This window comes from Neolamprologus multifasciatus, chromosome 10 (assembly GCF_963576455.1).
Source record: "Neolamprologus multifasciatus chromosome 10, fNeoMul1.2, whole genome shotgun sequence".
NCBI lineage: Eukaryota > Metazoa > Chordata > Actinopteri > Cichliformes > Cichlidae > Neolamprologus > Neolamprologus multifasciatus.
The window spans coordinates 8,516,168-8,531,899 of NC_140448.1; the positions used below are offsets into that span (position 1 = coordinate 8,516,168).

At 39.3% G+C, this 15,732-nt stretch overlaps 1 protein-coding gene and 1 long non-coding RNA gene across 13 annotated transcripts in view; both read right to left on the minus strand.

Moving 5' to 3' along the window:
- Positions 1-15,732, minus strand: part of msi2b (musashi RNA-binding protein 2b) — a 261,495-nt gene that overhangs the window by 203,404 nt on the left and 42,359 nt on the right. The gene's annotated exons all lie outside the window — the stretch shown is intronic.
- Positions 1-15,732, minus strand: part of LOC146509556 (uncharacterized) — a 47,135-nt gene continuing 31,403 nt past the window's right edge. The window contains exon 2 of the long non-coding RNA XR_014876626.1: positions 1-15,732. This exon is cut by the window's right edge and continues 13,185 nt beyond it. This is a non-coding gene — a long non-coding RNA (uncharacterized LOC146509556).

Here is a 15,732-nt window from a genome sequence, read left to right on the forward strand (position 1 = left end):
CCCCCCCACAGAGCTACGATCTAGTTATATTTAAACAAATGAGAATAAAGCCCCGATTTTACAGGGTCATAAAAGCTTATTAAAGCATTACCACATCATCCTCCTGTTCTTTCACTTTCCCTACCTTTACTTCTCCGTTTCAGTGAAAAAAATGAGCCTTTTTTGTCCTGCAAATATTTTGACCTTTATAAAATGGAGCCAGTGCAACAGTAATACTTCCAAAGATTCAACTATTCATATTTCTGAATACACTGCTTCTTTGTCACCCCTTTTCTCCCCTCTGTCTGTGCTCTCTCAGCTGTGCAGCGTAACGTCATTTACATAAACGCACGTGACTGAACAAAACACAGTAGGACCGGGGCAGACTAATAACGGTCCGGCCTGAATTTGACAGCTCGCTCTCGATCAGGTGAAACCGTGGCAGTAGTGTAGTGTCTGACTAGGCTGGTACACACAAAGCAGCAACACTGACATCAACAATTCATAGCGTGAGAAACAGGAGGTGCGGGAAGAGTGTGTCAGATTAGAGTCCATTGCATGAGTCTCACGCTCACTGCGGGAGATTTGGCCTAGGGCCATGTTCCAGATTTGGGGGAGTTCCAGGTGTTACTCAGCACAGTTATCCAGCTTATCAATCCTTCTTCATGAGTCAGGCTGTGCTCTTGCTTTCCTCACAGCGGGCAAAATACATTCAAATACAACCAATGTTTTAAAAAAAACAAAGCAAAAATAGCTGAACGGCTGAAAATGGAAACTTGCTGATAAATATGGGGCTGTATGTAGGATGGAAAACATCATGTCCACATGCTATACTTCAGAGAGGTTATACTTTCCCTCTTCTAACTAATGCAAACTGTGGGTTAATGTTTCGTAATTATGTATCTGTAATTATGTATCTGATGTTTGCAAAAAGAAGTAGAAGGAAAAAAAGACACTTGGAATTCTGCTTATTGCTGCTAAAGAAAGAAAAAGGTTGGAAAGAAGAGTGGTTAATATCTTTAAAAGAAACCTTATGTCACTTAAACTGCCTCTTTTACAGCATTTCATATCCAGAGGGCTCTGTTTAATGAATTTAATTTCCTCGTGCATAAGAAAAGTGATAAAAACTTCATTGAAGATTATAACATTAATTTCAAGTAACAGCAGCAGGATATATATGCTACTGCTAACCCCTTCACTCGGAAATTAAAATTGCTGTGTACAGTACTTTTTGTTGTTGTTGTTGTTACACTTTTACAGCATGTTACACAAGAGAAACTGCCTGTGTAGGAGCTGTTTTGCCAATAAAAAGTTACACGACAAGAATTAATAAAGAAAAGAGCTCTTGTTGCCAGAGAATATTCATAAAGACTTTTTAAAATATTACCTTAGTTTAAGAAAATGCCAAGATGTAGTGTTCACTAAAAACCTTAGTATTTAGTCTCACAAACGGGGAAATTGTTAAAATGTTAGCATGTGGTGTGGCTAGTGTAGTGGCTAATGTTACATTAACTTATTCCCACAAACCAGAGTTATTTAATGCACTGTATAGTATTGGAATACACAGGCAAAATAAGAAATTGTGAAAGACCAGTCTGAAACCAAAAAACAACAAGTGGGTGTGGGTTACTGTTGTTTACGTGTTGCCTTTTAATCTTCACAGCAAGCAAAACTTAGCTGGCTGCATACCAGTCCGTTTGATTTACATCGCTCCTACTCTCTGTGGTCAGATATAACACATCTTGATAGAGTCATAGCAGAACTCCAACAACACTTTCCACGTTCTTTTTTCAAATAGAAAGAGTGTGAAATGATGATATAAAATTTGGGCTATTTACTATATTTTCTATCATTTTTCAGGCCATTGCTCTGTGGTACTAAAATACAGATTTTTATATTACAACAATACATGACATTTTTGCTGTAACTGTTCTATTGTACTGAAACTTGAAGATGACATAACGCTTCATTCACGTCTATGCCGGCTGGCCTGTGTGAACTGGTGCTGAAGCACTGCTCCTATTGGCTGCTCCTCTTTGTCACTCAAGCACTCTTCCTGAAAGAGGCGGGAACAACAGCAGCCAATTTGGATTTAAAGCTACAAACACCATGAATAGCCCATCAAAAAAAGAAATCTGGGGTATATGGAAAAGGTATGATAAATGATCTGAGAGGTACTCTGAACTGAAACATAAAATAGACATTCAGGGGAAAATATTGAACTTCCATTAATTTGTTAAAAAAGGAAACAACATCCTCTTTAATGTGTATAATGTAGAAATGGCTAAAAATCCTGACAGCATGTCTAAAACCATAACATGCTGTTAAAGCCATTTTTTAAATGTAGTTGAGCTTTGAGCCTGTGCCATTTCTATTCACAAGGCTGAGTCTTGAGACTGGTACATAATAATTACAGGAGAGTTAAAAGCTTTACAAATTCGAGGTAGCATATGTGAAAGATCTGGTAGGCTTCCAATATATCCCCCCCTTGTTGCAAGCCATGTGCCAAACTGTTGTGCACTAATACAACACATCATCCATGTGTATGATACAAACATAAACAGTCCCACACAACAGTCATTTCTTGTCTGTCTATGCAGTAGCCAACCGTAGGCAGCAGAAAGCTGCAGAAAACAGGCTTAGACACACAGTTCTACATGAAAACCCTTCTTTTCCATGAGCTGATCCTTCTTTGTTCTGCATAAATGCCAATTACATAATTCTCTCTGGCATGCAAATCAGATTAGATGAGGCCATGGCAGATCACCTATACTGCTCGGTCTAGTCCTGCCTCCAAATCCACAATAGAAGAACATTTTGGGGCTTGTCATTTCTATGCATTTTTAACAACTGAATTCAGCTTTTTATTTAGGATGTAAGTGACTAAATACCATTTTAATGCAAAAAAAAAATTATATCATTAAATGATTAATAATTATAATCATTTATATTCTATGGTATTGCTTTTATAGCAGAATGACATACTTGGCATATACATAATATCATTTTGTGGGGAGAAAAAGCAACATGAATACTAAGGTTATTAAATATTAGAGATATCTAGGAGTATACATGACATGCTATGTTAGGAGGATATTTGTTTGCTGCGATGCTGACACTGAGCAGTCTGGGAAAAGGAACCAATGCAAATTATCAAATCAAAGGAAAGTGACACATTGCTGTTGGCTGTAGGAATCCGTCCTAAAATGCTGAAGAAGTGCACGGTGGAGTCAAGAAAAGCACAAAAGGACTCTCACTATATTTTCTCTAAATGCCTGTGTGCAAGGGCGCATGTGTATACTTCTGTGTGTTTCAGCCCAGGGAACTAAAGAGCAGAGCAAACCAGAAGTTGCCTGACAGCACAAGACCTACCCAAAGTGAACTCTGAGGATGCAGGGACAGCTGGTGGAGGAGAGAGAAAAAAGATGCAGGGTTGGAAAGATGACGCGAGAAAAAAAAATTGTGTTCTGACTGCAATACATGACTCATGATTTTGGGAAAAGGCTGGACCAGAAGTCTCCAGCATGGGTTACGCTTGAATAAACCTATGCACAAAACAAAATACAGCTTCTTCTCAGAACACAAAATTCAGCATCATGCGAATATGTTATCTGTATTGAGGATATAATACGCGGATACATCTTTTACGTATAATATACCTTATATAATAACACACACTACAGTTAGGCTGCAGGCACAACTTTGTGACTCTGAGTGCACAGGCCACGCAGCAATATATGTATGTTACATTTTGCATTAAGAGATGCAATCCCAGCCCCGCATTCCTCCAGGCTCTCTATTGTTAATGGTATTAGAAAGCACAGAAGACCAGTAACATTAACTTGTTATTCAACTTCCATCTTAGCACATAAGAATACTAAAAATAAACTGTGGAGAAAAAAAAACAACCCAAATCAGTTCACTGTTGAAGACACAGAGAAAAAATGTTTTCTTAATGCTGCAATCTATCATAATCTACATCATCTTTATACTTAAACTACCAAATACCATTTGCATCTAAAATATATTTCCTTAAGATGATTTGATTTTGCAGTTGGAGCACACAAGCATGCTTAGGTTGTCTACCATTAGTTGAAAAAATACCCCTATTCTCTGAGTGTGCCAAATGTGTATATCAAAGCAAGAATAACTGTCACATCAAATTTAATGTTCAATTTGGATATCATTGAACTAGCAGTTGTCAATAATCTGTTATCCGCATATCAGTAAGGCACTGACAAAAAGCAAGAATTGCACAGCCCTTTCTCCACTGGCTACCGAAAATGACCCAGAAACCCAAAATAGTGACAATTTATAGCAGCCAGTGAGCACGTTTGTGTGGTTCACATAAGGTAAAGACAGGCAGTAGCCAGCAGACATACAACCCAAAATAAATAAATAAAGCACTGCACAATAATAGGGTTGATGTCTGCACCCCCACCCCCCCGTGCAAAGCTATCAAACAGAGCACTGGATCCCTGCTGTAGGCCTAGCCTCTGGGTCACGGGGACAGATACAGAAAGATACAGATCTATGACCTGCAGTATTTGGGCCTAATTGATGTCGCTCTAGCATGCAAGGAAGATCAACATAACAGACATCAGCCATGTGTGACAAGCTTTATCAGTTTTCCTTGGTTTTGAGGCTAGGAGAGGCTACACAGAAAAATATTGTCAACAATCGTTTATCATGCACAGCTCATTTATACCCCTTTTTGTCATTTCTTTGTTTAACAGTGTATGAAATCATTGTGGAGTTTTTTTCCTCCTGCTTGTGGAGCGAGAGGAAGGCGGAGCATGTCAAAATGACAGTACAAGAATGTGCTACCAAATCCTGCTTGAATAGCAAAATCCCAGCAGTGTGACTTAGAAATGTCTGCTCGGAATACCCCCACAGATCGGCGATGAAATGTGTTAAAATTGGCAAGAAACATCTGAAACACAGATGTCTAGCGGATGTTTCCCATAACACTTCCTCCTCCTCTGACATGGCGAGCTGTCTCTCTTCTATTCATATGCTAATGCTTAATCAGGCTGCCCAATCCAGAAGCATTTCCAACCACTTTTTTTCCCTCCCTTTTTTATTTTTTCCAAGCAATCAATTTACCTTGGAGAGAGATAAAAGCTTAAAGAGTCACATAAGAGGCGAGCTGGAGCAAATGGTGATATGAACTGAAAAAAGAGGAAAAAAAGACAGGAAAAGAGGCAGTTGGGGAATAGCTGGATAATGTAGGTATAAACACACAAGTCTGTGCCTAGGAAGGCTCGACCGAAGCTCATTCTCATCTAAGCTGAGTTTCCCCCCCACTGCAGGAGGGACTTCCAACACCTTCAGCTGCAATATAAATGTTAATAGAGTTCAGGGAAAGAAAACGAGGCGTAAACAAACAAATGTGGTATTCCATGCTTTGGGGCAGCAGGAGGGCCCTGCCATTGAGCAGTATGTCTGCACACGTTTGTATGCGTGTGCTCGCGTATGCATGTGCCGCCAGAATGGAGAGGGAAGAGGGGAATGAAGATGGGGCTTCTCGCGTACTCGGTATGAGCTAGTCTGTAGCGGACCTCCAGCAGTGGAGCCCCCCTCCCGCAACCCTTCCAAAAAAGCACCAGTGTCATAAGACAGGCAGATGATTTTCCACAGCTCCCAATTCAAAACCACTGCCACCAGAAACGACGCGCATAGAGCGTCCAAAAACTAAAACAAATGTAGGTTGTGTCTCTAAATCTTGTTGTTTCCACAATATCACAGCATATCAAAGATACAGCATGTTCTCTGCTCTAAGTTTCTGAGGTTCAACAGTCATTGTACAGTACACAAAAGCAGGACAGTAAAGAGAGAGAGAGAGAGAGAGAGAGAGAGCGAGAGATGAAGGGTTGGTGGGTGGTAAACACTCACATCCTCATTCAAAGCACACAGGCAGCCGCAACTCTCCGTCCTGACTTGTTCAAAGGGTTGGCAACCTTCAGACCAATTAGACATCACAGGGCAGCCTGCACAGCACCCAGCTTTCATATAAACGGCTCTCCATGAATTTTTAATCAGCTATAATTTAAGGATTTAAATAAAGATCAAATTCTTCCGGCTGCACTGAGAAGATGTGTCTGCCTGTGCGCGTGTGTGCGTCCGTGTGTGCGTGTCTGCATTTTTAAGCAATCAAACGGAAGTGAGTCTGCATGAATGTGTTCATCTGTTTCACTCACTGTCTCCCCCCCCCCCCCCCATCCTTAATGTTTTCTCTCTTTTCTTTTTTCTCTTCTCTCCCACTCCCTCTTCCCAATCCCACCTGCCAGTGTTATGAGCAGAAGCCCGGCAGGTTGTCTAACCCACAGCAGAAAATTTCCTGACTGACTGGTTGACTGGTTGGCTGGCTGAGTGGCAGCATGTGAAGAGCAGGAGACAGATCTGCAGGGAATCACTGACAGATGTAATTAATGAGGTCATACTTGGAGTTGGCAGTCCCCTTCATATCCAATTCCTGACGATCACAACTGAACACACCTGCTGGTTTAACAGCAAGGAAAAAAAACATACAATAACCCCTGCACTACACAAAGAGAAAGATGGATGTTAGGGCAACAGAGGCTTGGGCAGTAATTTGGTCCCCTCTGAACATCAAGACTTTACATGGCACAAATCACAAAATGGTGAAAATATAGCAGCACAATATGTGAGATGGTGTGAAGTGCTTAATTTAATGTTTCTGTTAGCAGATTTCCCCCCCCCCCCCCCACGATATATTAAAAAAAAACATTAAAAAGGAAAATAGTTTTCACTATTTTAACCTCCAAAATGTAACTTTAGCTTTTATTAAGCTCAAATCTAAGAATTGGTACAGTCATTTTCTCTGTTTCTGATTTTTATAAATCTTGTCTTTTTCCTATATGTTGTTTGCCTTAGGAGAATCTTCATTTCTCAGGAGGACCAGGGCCATTTGTGAAAAGTACATTGCGTAAAGTAATATGCTGCCAATTATTTCTCATTTTGGGGTCTCTTTATTTTGAAAATCATCTTACATGGTTGTCTGCACTTCAGTGTTTCTTTGCACAGTGTGTACACTCACATGGTGCTTTATTGCAATCTAATGCAATCCAAGACAACACTGCTGTCATAAACTCTACCTTTACAAAGCTTCTACATTTTCTGTTTTTGTTGACATTGCCAGAAAGGTAATAACTCTCCTTCAAGTTTATTATCCAGCTGGTGCACTGTGCTGCATTATATTTAAAAAAAATCACCCAAATAGTTTGTCCATCACATTAAGCTGCATTCTTATTAAACGTTATGAATCTAATGAAAATGTGTCAAGGTAAATAGTGCTGAACAAATATTATTTGGAGTTATACCCAAATATTTATTGTATTTACAAATATGTTTAATACCTAGCTCTTCTGTTTTCAATTTTGGGATATTCATTGTATTTTAATTAGTGAAAAGATATTCAATTCAGTTCAGTTCTATTTTAAATAGCACCAATTCACAATAACAGTCACTTCAAGGTGCTTTATATTCTAAGGGAAAGACTCTACAAAAGAAGAGTAAAAACCTTAACAATCTGAGCATTCCCTATGAGCAGCACTTGGTGACTGTGGAAAGGAAGAACTCCCTTTTAACAGGAAGCATAACAGAATGAGGTTCAGCCATTTGCTGTGACTGGTTGGAGGTAAGCGGAAAGAGAAGAGAAAAAAAATGAGAGAACAGAGTCAAGGTTAAAATAAAATTATGGGAGAGAAAGCACTAAATTTAATGACATCCAGTCTCAAATCGGCACATTTTTACAACATTTTATGCTAACCCATCTCCCAAATTGCATAAAAATATTATGGCCATGATGTTAAGGTCCACACTGATATTTATATGAAATGACCCAGTAGTGGCTTCTAATGCACAGGGAGTGAAAAGAGGCTAGTGCAGAAGAACTGCTCAGTGCATGATGGGAAGTCCCCTCCAGCGACCTTGATTCACATCCAGGGCAGCTTGAGCCAGCTCTAACTATAAGCATTTATTAAAAAGGAAAGTTTTAAGCTGGATCTGTCTCCCAAATCCTGAAATATATCATGTCTCAGCATCACTTTTTCTGCTGTGGTGGTCATCATGCTTCAGCTTGTACTGGCATATGGTGCCAAAAAAAAGGAAAAACAAAAAAGCAAAAAACTGAGAACCTTCACAGACAAAAAAGCATTCGGTACAGCTTTAGTAATAACCACTTGGGGTAAGCAATAACCACAAACAGCGGCAATATGAAAACAAAAACCAGAAATGACTGCACAGTACTAAAAGTACATTGCTGTAAATGAAAATGTATAATTCAAATTATGTGTAGCTATTATATGGGAAGCATTATTACTATAACATTATTTGTATTGTAATATTTCACAATTTAAAAAACATATGACATGACTGTCACTACTACTAATATATTTTGCCAAATGAGGCTGCTAGCACATATCACAGCACTAAGTCAACACACATACACAGCACTAGCTGTAAAGTTAATTATGCTGAATGTCGATGAGTATTTCTCCATAGACCATATTATACGATCTCCTGGCCTGGTTTCTAACTTCATGGTGGAGAGTATTTATTACCTGTAAACAAGCAGGAAAACAGGCCTTGTCACGTCTCACTGGTGCTCCCTCGCTCATCACTAATATGTGAAAATATGTATTCAGGTCAAAGATTTCAGGCCTTCCCTTGAGACCCTGTCAGTCTTCAGTCTTCCTTAGTGAAAACATGCAAGCAAACACATGTACTAAAGGGCCCGCATTACCTTTCAAGTACTGTATACTCAAAGGAGAACACAGGCTTAGGTGAACATACAGTACATGACACACATACAGTATGGTCATGGTTTGCATGAGTGTATGTAACTATGTGAGCCTGACCATCCAACAGAGATTCAATGGAACACTTACTAACCATGAAAACAAAGGAGAGCCTTGGCGATGCTTTTGTTATCCATCACCCCTTCAGTCTTGCATAAATAACTCTTAATAAATAGCATCATCATGTCAGAGAGCTTTCAGCTGCATGGCCTCCCCTGCAGCTCCAACCTATTTTTTTTTCTTCGCTCTGCACTTTTATCCTAACTTGTTTTGCATTTTTGCCTTGCTTAGCATTAAGGGATACACAATATTTTCAAACCACGGTTCTGGTGACTCTTCAAGGATGCACGATGCACTTTCCTTGGATGGTTTCTCTGTAATCAGAGGATGGACAGCTTTAGAGAGTGCAATATACTGATAGATTTGATTTATAGTGAGGTATTATCAGTATGTTTAAGGTGATCTACATCCTCATTTAGGATGGCAAAACTGTTCATTCACTGGTTTGAATGAGTGAAATGAGTGGAAAGCATGACAAAAATGTAGTAGTTCAAAGCAACGTTTACTACAAATGCTTAAATTCCTATATATATAAAAATCTAGCCCAACACTTCATTTTCCAATTTGGCAGCTGGGGGTGTTCCTAAATGTTTCTTCTTTTTTTTTATCTTCCCTCTTTCCTCCCACAGTTTCCCCCCTTTCTGTCTTTTTGATGATGAAACACTCACAAGGCACAGTAGCACATTTCAAGTGTTATCATTGTTTTAACGAAGCTTTGACGAGGCATTCATGTTTCCTGCTTTTCTACTTTCCTTTTTCACGGTCTACCTCAAAGAGAAGTGTCATGTTTTATCTGACCATCTCACACGGAGCCTACAGAGCCTGTCTCTTTTATCTGACCACCTCTGTCTAGCTCTCTTTTTCTCTGTCCTTTTTTGGAACCAAACACACACACACACACACACACACACACACACACACACACACACACACACACACACACACACACACACACACACACACACACACCCATGCAATACAAAAAAGAAGAAAAAATCCTCCCAAATCAGCTCCATCTCTTAAAAGTACATTCCATAAAGCTAAGCTGCGTTCTGAGTTACTTGATGGAAAATGATAGATTTTTTTTCCTGAAATATAGCAATATTATGTAGAGTGAGCAACAGAGAAAGGGTTTCTGGGGCAACTTTTTTCCATGTATGGGACTGTTTTGTTTGTTTCACTTTATTTATGTTGTCTCTAGTCTCTCTTTGGACAAATTCAAGCACTAAGACTACTTGCGTAGTAAAGTATACTCATATTCAAATATATAATGACTTTTCTTTTACAAAGTTGCGTTCTAAACTTCTGTTACCAAGAGAGAAGCTGCAGAGTGCCCTCTGGTGGACACACTGTGCCATATCAACGCTCATAACACATTAGAAGGGTGTTTCTCCCACCTGTTCTTTACTTTTTGAATTTTCATTATTAGCCGTTATAAATATTGACACTGATAAACTGGCAAATAGTTAATGTTAATTGATATTACCGGTTGGGCTCAATGGGTTAGATTTATGAAACTATGCTAATAATACAAATAGCAAATAATTTTTTATCATTTTTTGAAGGTCCTTCAAATTGCCTTTATTACCATTATGACAAATAAAATCTACTTAACTACATGATCCACTGTCTGTAAATGAATAGCAGCAGGAAGAAAATAAAGAAAAGAAAACGGAGAAGAAAATAAAGGGAAGTGCTCAAAAACGTATTTCTCCAGTATCATATGGAAACATAATAAAGATGCTTCCACTGAATCGAAAGCAGTTTAGTTGTAGAGGAATTTTATAGAGACAGGACTAACCAAATAGCCAAATGAGAACTTCTCATCACCTTTAGTAAAATCAGTCAAAAGCTCAGGTACCTTTCTAGGAAAAGGCTGCCAAAAGCTTTAAAAAGGAGTAAAGAAATAAATCAGCACTTAGAGTAGATGAGATCCAATGACACCAGAATGGTCTATACAACCGGTTTAAATAATGACATGTGGTTGAAGTAGCAGAGACAACCTCATCTTCACCTGAACAAGCACTCTGCTCCTTGCCTTCAGGCTTTCCCCGTTCTAATTCTACCCTTATATAGAGCTATTTCTTTCACTGAGAAAGGCACTAGTTAAGCCCTCGACTATAGCCAAGTTATTTATAGACAGAGAGGTTCCACAACAGATATCTACTGTCCAAAATAGGGAAAAGAAGAATGATAACTGGTCATCTAAACCTAAAGTAGCAGAATACTGTTATACCTAAACCTACTTGTTCAAAAGACCTCTTAATGTTGCAAAGTAGACAATGAGACTATATTAAGTGATCGGCAATGGGGGTTTTAAAGTCAGATGAATCCCGCAGGGTCTAGTAGAGTTAGAGGCTGTTAAGGATTCTGTCCATTGGTCTGTGATGAATGATGTGGTACTAGGCGTACTTTAGCAATGATAGCTTATAGCTCCATTAGCCTGTAACTACAGAGAAAGGGTCAGAAAAAACGGTGAACTTCCTGGCAACATACAGAGCATGGGCTGACTACAGTGGCCAGAAAGATTCATTAATCTAAGATGATGAGTCTTGGTAGGTGTAATTAGGTCTCCTGACACAGAGAGCCTCACAAGAGTTGTGTTTAAGCCCTTTATAGCCCAAAAAAAAGAAAAAAAAGAAAAAAAAAGAAAAATCTTCCCTGATGTGCTAGCAGTAGTTAGCTTTGAAATAAATAGAGCAATGAAACTGTGTTATCATTGTTTACAAGCATATCTCTGTATTTTCCTTAGTTGCTGCACTGGGTCTGTGGGAGTTAATCATTCATAGGTAGAGGGTGGCTTTAAGACACAAATGCAACTCTTGCTGGCACCAGAGCTACCAGCATCACCCACACTTTCTATATATAACTCTTTTTCCATGGCTGGGCCATTTGTGGAGTAGAGTTCACAAGGGCACTTGCCTGGGGATATGTCTACAATAACATTGTTAGGTAGACCTAAGGAAACATTGCAGGAAACACTCTCTTTCATAAAATAACTGTTATCAATGCTAAATATGCTTCAGGGACTACATAATTAAAGGGAGTGGAAATATTTATTTATTTATTAACACAAATATACGTACATAGGGATACAGTCACAAATGACCTTGAATACTATGGGTATGTGGTGGTTATTATTATAAATCCTATTACTACTAATAATCCTGGTATGATGGTTGAAAAAGTGTGGATCCTCTTTTGTATGGATGACTGATGAGAGAGCATCAATAAATATGAAACCTGACATTTACATGAAAGCTGTGCTCACAGCCCTCCTAATATCCACTGCCACCCGTGCCCCGGGAAGCACAACAAGCCATATCCGAGTGCAACCACTGGGGGCCCATTCCTTAAAGAATAATTAACAAGGCCATTTAAAAAAAAAAAAACATACAACCCACTCACTCAATTAACACAACCCATTTTTGCACTTTCCTCTCCATTGTGTCCGAGAATAGCCCAGTCGAATTGGCACAATTAAGCTGTGCTGGTGATGGCTGCATCATGGTGGGCCTCTTTCCTTTTCCCTTAGCACCCACTCTGTTTGTTAGTAGCTTCTCAGAAAAAGATTTAACAGCTTCGGAGATCACCTATCAGATGTGTGACTTTCTGGGACCCAGATGAGATGTAATTACTGTCTGCTTTTTTTGTTACAGGACAAGACAGTCTGGAAACATCTGTTTAACAAATGAAACTTAGAACAGCAAAGACTGACACACGCAGATAAGAAAGCAGCTCTTATGCAAATATGTGTTTGAAACAGAGAAAGAAAGAACAAGCTAGTTTTGGCTGCCTCTACTTCTCTTGATGCTGGGTAACTTATAAGCTTTAAGTCAATGTTTACAGCCAAAAACAAAACTTGAAGAAAAAATAATCTAAAAATCCTGTGCAGAGTAATACTATGTTGCCTGTCCTGTACATCATTAAACACTGCGTCAGGAATGAATGGCAATGCATTCACTGTAATGAATCTACTACTACAAAAAAAATAATGCTGCCCCAGTATTCTGTAAAATGCAAACACAATGTCCTAAAAATAACTCTTATCTTGCAGCAGTCATTATCATTGGGAACACTTCAGAAAACAGCAGCCCTAGCTGTGTGTAAATAAACATTGAAAAGCGGAGGAAGAGGAAAAAGATAACATACAGCGGGAATTCTATCAAGAGGCAGGGTGGGATGACTCATGAAAATAGGTGACTTTGAATTTATTTGGAGAAGGACAATAAGGAGCTTTGAAGCACTGAGAATACACAGGCAGCTGATGGAGCGTACTAGGGAGGCTGCACGTTACGACAGCTATGTAGCACATACTGTGCACGGGCTGTGGTACTCACTCTTCTGGAAATACATGTAGGGCATGGCTTCATCAACCCCCTAGAGGGATGCAGCCATTACATTAACACAGCTCACCTAGCGGGCAGAGGGACAGGCCAGTGTCTTTGTTGCGGTGCAAGTTCATCCTTGTCCTAAGTCAATACCCTTCGTTCACTGACCATTTGTCTTTCTGAAATCACTGGATACTTTCCTCCTTGGATCACACCATCGGATAAAATGAAGCAAAAGTAATCGCTGTGACTTTTTAAAAAACTGTGGGGTGTAATTAAACACACTTCAAAGGATACACACTTGAATTTCAAACTGCTCATTAATGGCTCTCTTATATAGATGCTCAAAAGAAAGCAGGAATATGATCGCTGCGTGATCTGATTATCAGTTGAGGTGTTGTAATGGAGGTATTTCAGAACATATAGCTCCTAAGGAGGAGAAACGTGTACTTTATATGCAGCACCAATACAGAGGCCACTGTACATGAGACACTTTATGAGGTTGCAACAGGCGAGTTTTCAATCATGCCTGAATCAGATCTTTATTGAGTGTCCTCCCTGATCTCTAGCTACATATGTACACATGTACAACTAGGGCTTGGGTATTAATCAAAATGTGTTTTCCAGTTCTAATTTAGGCTTAGAATGGCTATGAAAATAGGAAAATGGAGCTCTGCACTGATGCTCTACATTTGTCTCAGGTTATAAATGCTGTGAATCCCTTTAATTTAACAGGGTGCATCTCTACCTAGATATCCCAGCCTCACTCTGCACAAGGATGAGGCATGTTTAGTTCACATGCAGCAATGAGTCCACTCAACTTTTTTTTATTGTCCTTGGGGGTAATGACAAAAAATGGCTCAGCAAAAACAGTGTAAAAGGTCAGTTCTTCCCTCCCTGGTGTGGTTACCAAATTCAACTTGTTTCACAATACTTTATGTACTGCAGTTATCTCTTCAGTCTTTTGGGCCTACATAAACTTGGATTACTACACCATGCTGGAAGAACAGATGTGGCTGCATACTTTTACCCATTCTATAATAGGGGCAGGATAAATTAGGGATGTATTGCATTGGTTCCTTTTGCAACAGTGGGAACCTAATATTGATATGTTCATTAAAACACGCAGCCACTCGGAACAAACCACACTATTGTGATTTACCGGAGTCACTGTGTCAAGGCAAAACAACCAGGAGTCAACTAACCTTTGGTGAAGAAGAAGGAACTCACAAAAGGGAAAATGGGGGATAACGCTGACAATGGGGGAAAGGCAAATCAGAGTGCTAATCAACTGAAATAATGCATGATTAACCCCAACCAACCAACCAACCAATCCCAGGCCAGTTGCAGCAACTGGACCCATTAACTCTTCTGGCAAAAACCTTGCATGGAGTAAGAATTTCTAAAGTTCACTGCAGCTTAAAAAACCTTTTAAAGTTACAAGTTTGAGTGCATAAAGCCAGCATCAGTGTTATTTATATCACACCTACCGCCAATGAGGAGAACCATGAAAATTATTGCTGGCTTCTCTTAACCCCAATCTACAGTTAAGCGTTATACCAGTGCAGGCTTTCTGGAATATGTTGAGCGTCTTAAAAGTGAGAAGATTTCAATTTGTGAACAAGTGCGTTTTATGTACACACACCGGCACACGCATATGCAGGTGCATACAATCACGTGTGAACGCATTCCCATGTGTGAGAATTGAAGCGGATTCTCATATTTAACAGTACGATTAGCACCAGTGTTAGGACTATTCCAGCCAGGGTCAGCAGTGAGCGATCATGAGAAGGCCAGAAAGGGAACTCTAGACCACGGGTTCAAATAACAAACTCACACTGCAGGTGGTGTTCAGCTGCAGAGCACCCCTAGGCTCTCTTCGGCATGCATTAGGACATCTGTCATGTGAATGAATCAACTAATGAAATGAGACTGCAGCACAGAGAAGATCAGGCTGAGATAGCAGGTCGTGACTTTTTTTTTTATATCAGAGACGAGTTGAAGCACAGGAGATGAGTTGAAATATCAAACAACATATCCATAAAGATCTACAGGTCACAAAATTATTATTGCAAGGCTTGTGTTGTCTGTGTCAATAAAAAAGAAGTTTTGTGCAGCGGTGCGACAAACCGAGCCATAAAAAATCTGTTCTCATTGTGGTATTACTGGGTATCATATCGTCATCAGATGCAACTTAGATGCTCACATTTTATTTCTTTGGACCATAGGGAGAAACAGGTGTTCAACAATGGGAGCTCAACAAATCAAACTTGATAATTATAGCCTTTTAATAATGTTCCTGATGGTTTGTAAGTGGTGAAGAGCCTGCTTTAGAGTAATTGCTTCATTACTAAACGTACTGAAATGACTAAATGTTGTTTTGAAACTTTAAAAATAAAAAATGGAATTTCACAAACACAGGCCTTTATTGATATAGTCAAAGAAATCTGGGCAAACTTAACATTTATCACTGCAAATAAAAAGAGAGCGAACAACAACTTCTAAACAAGTACAAGGCAATTTTATTATCCCTTCAGGGA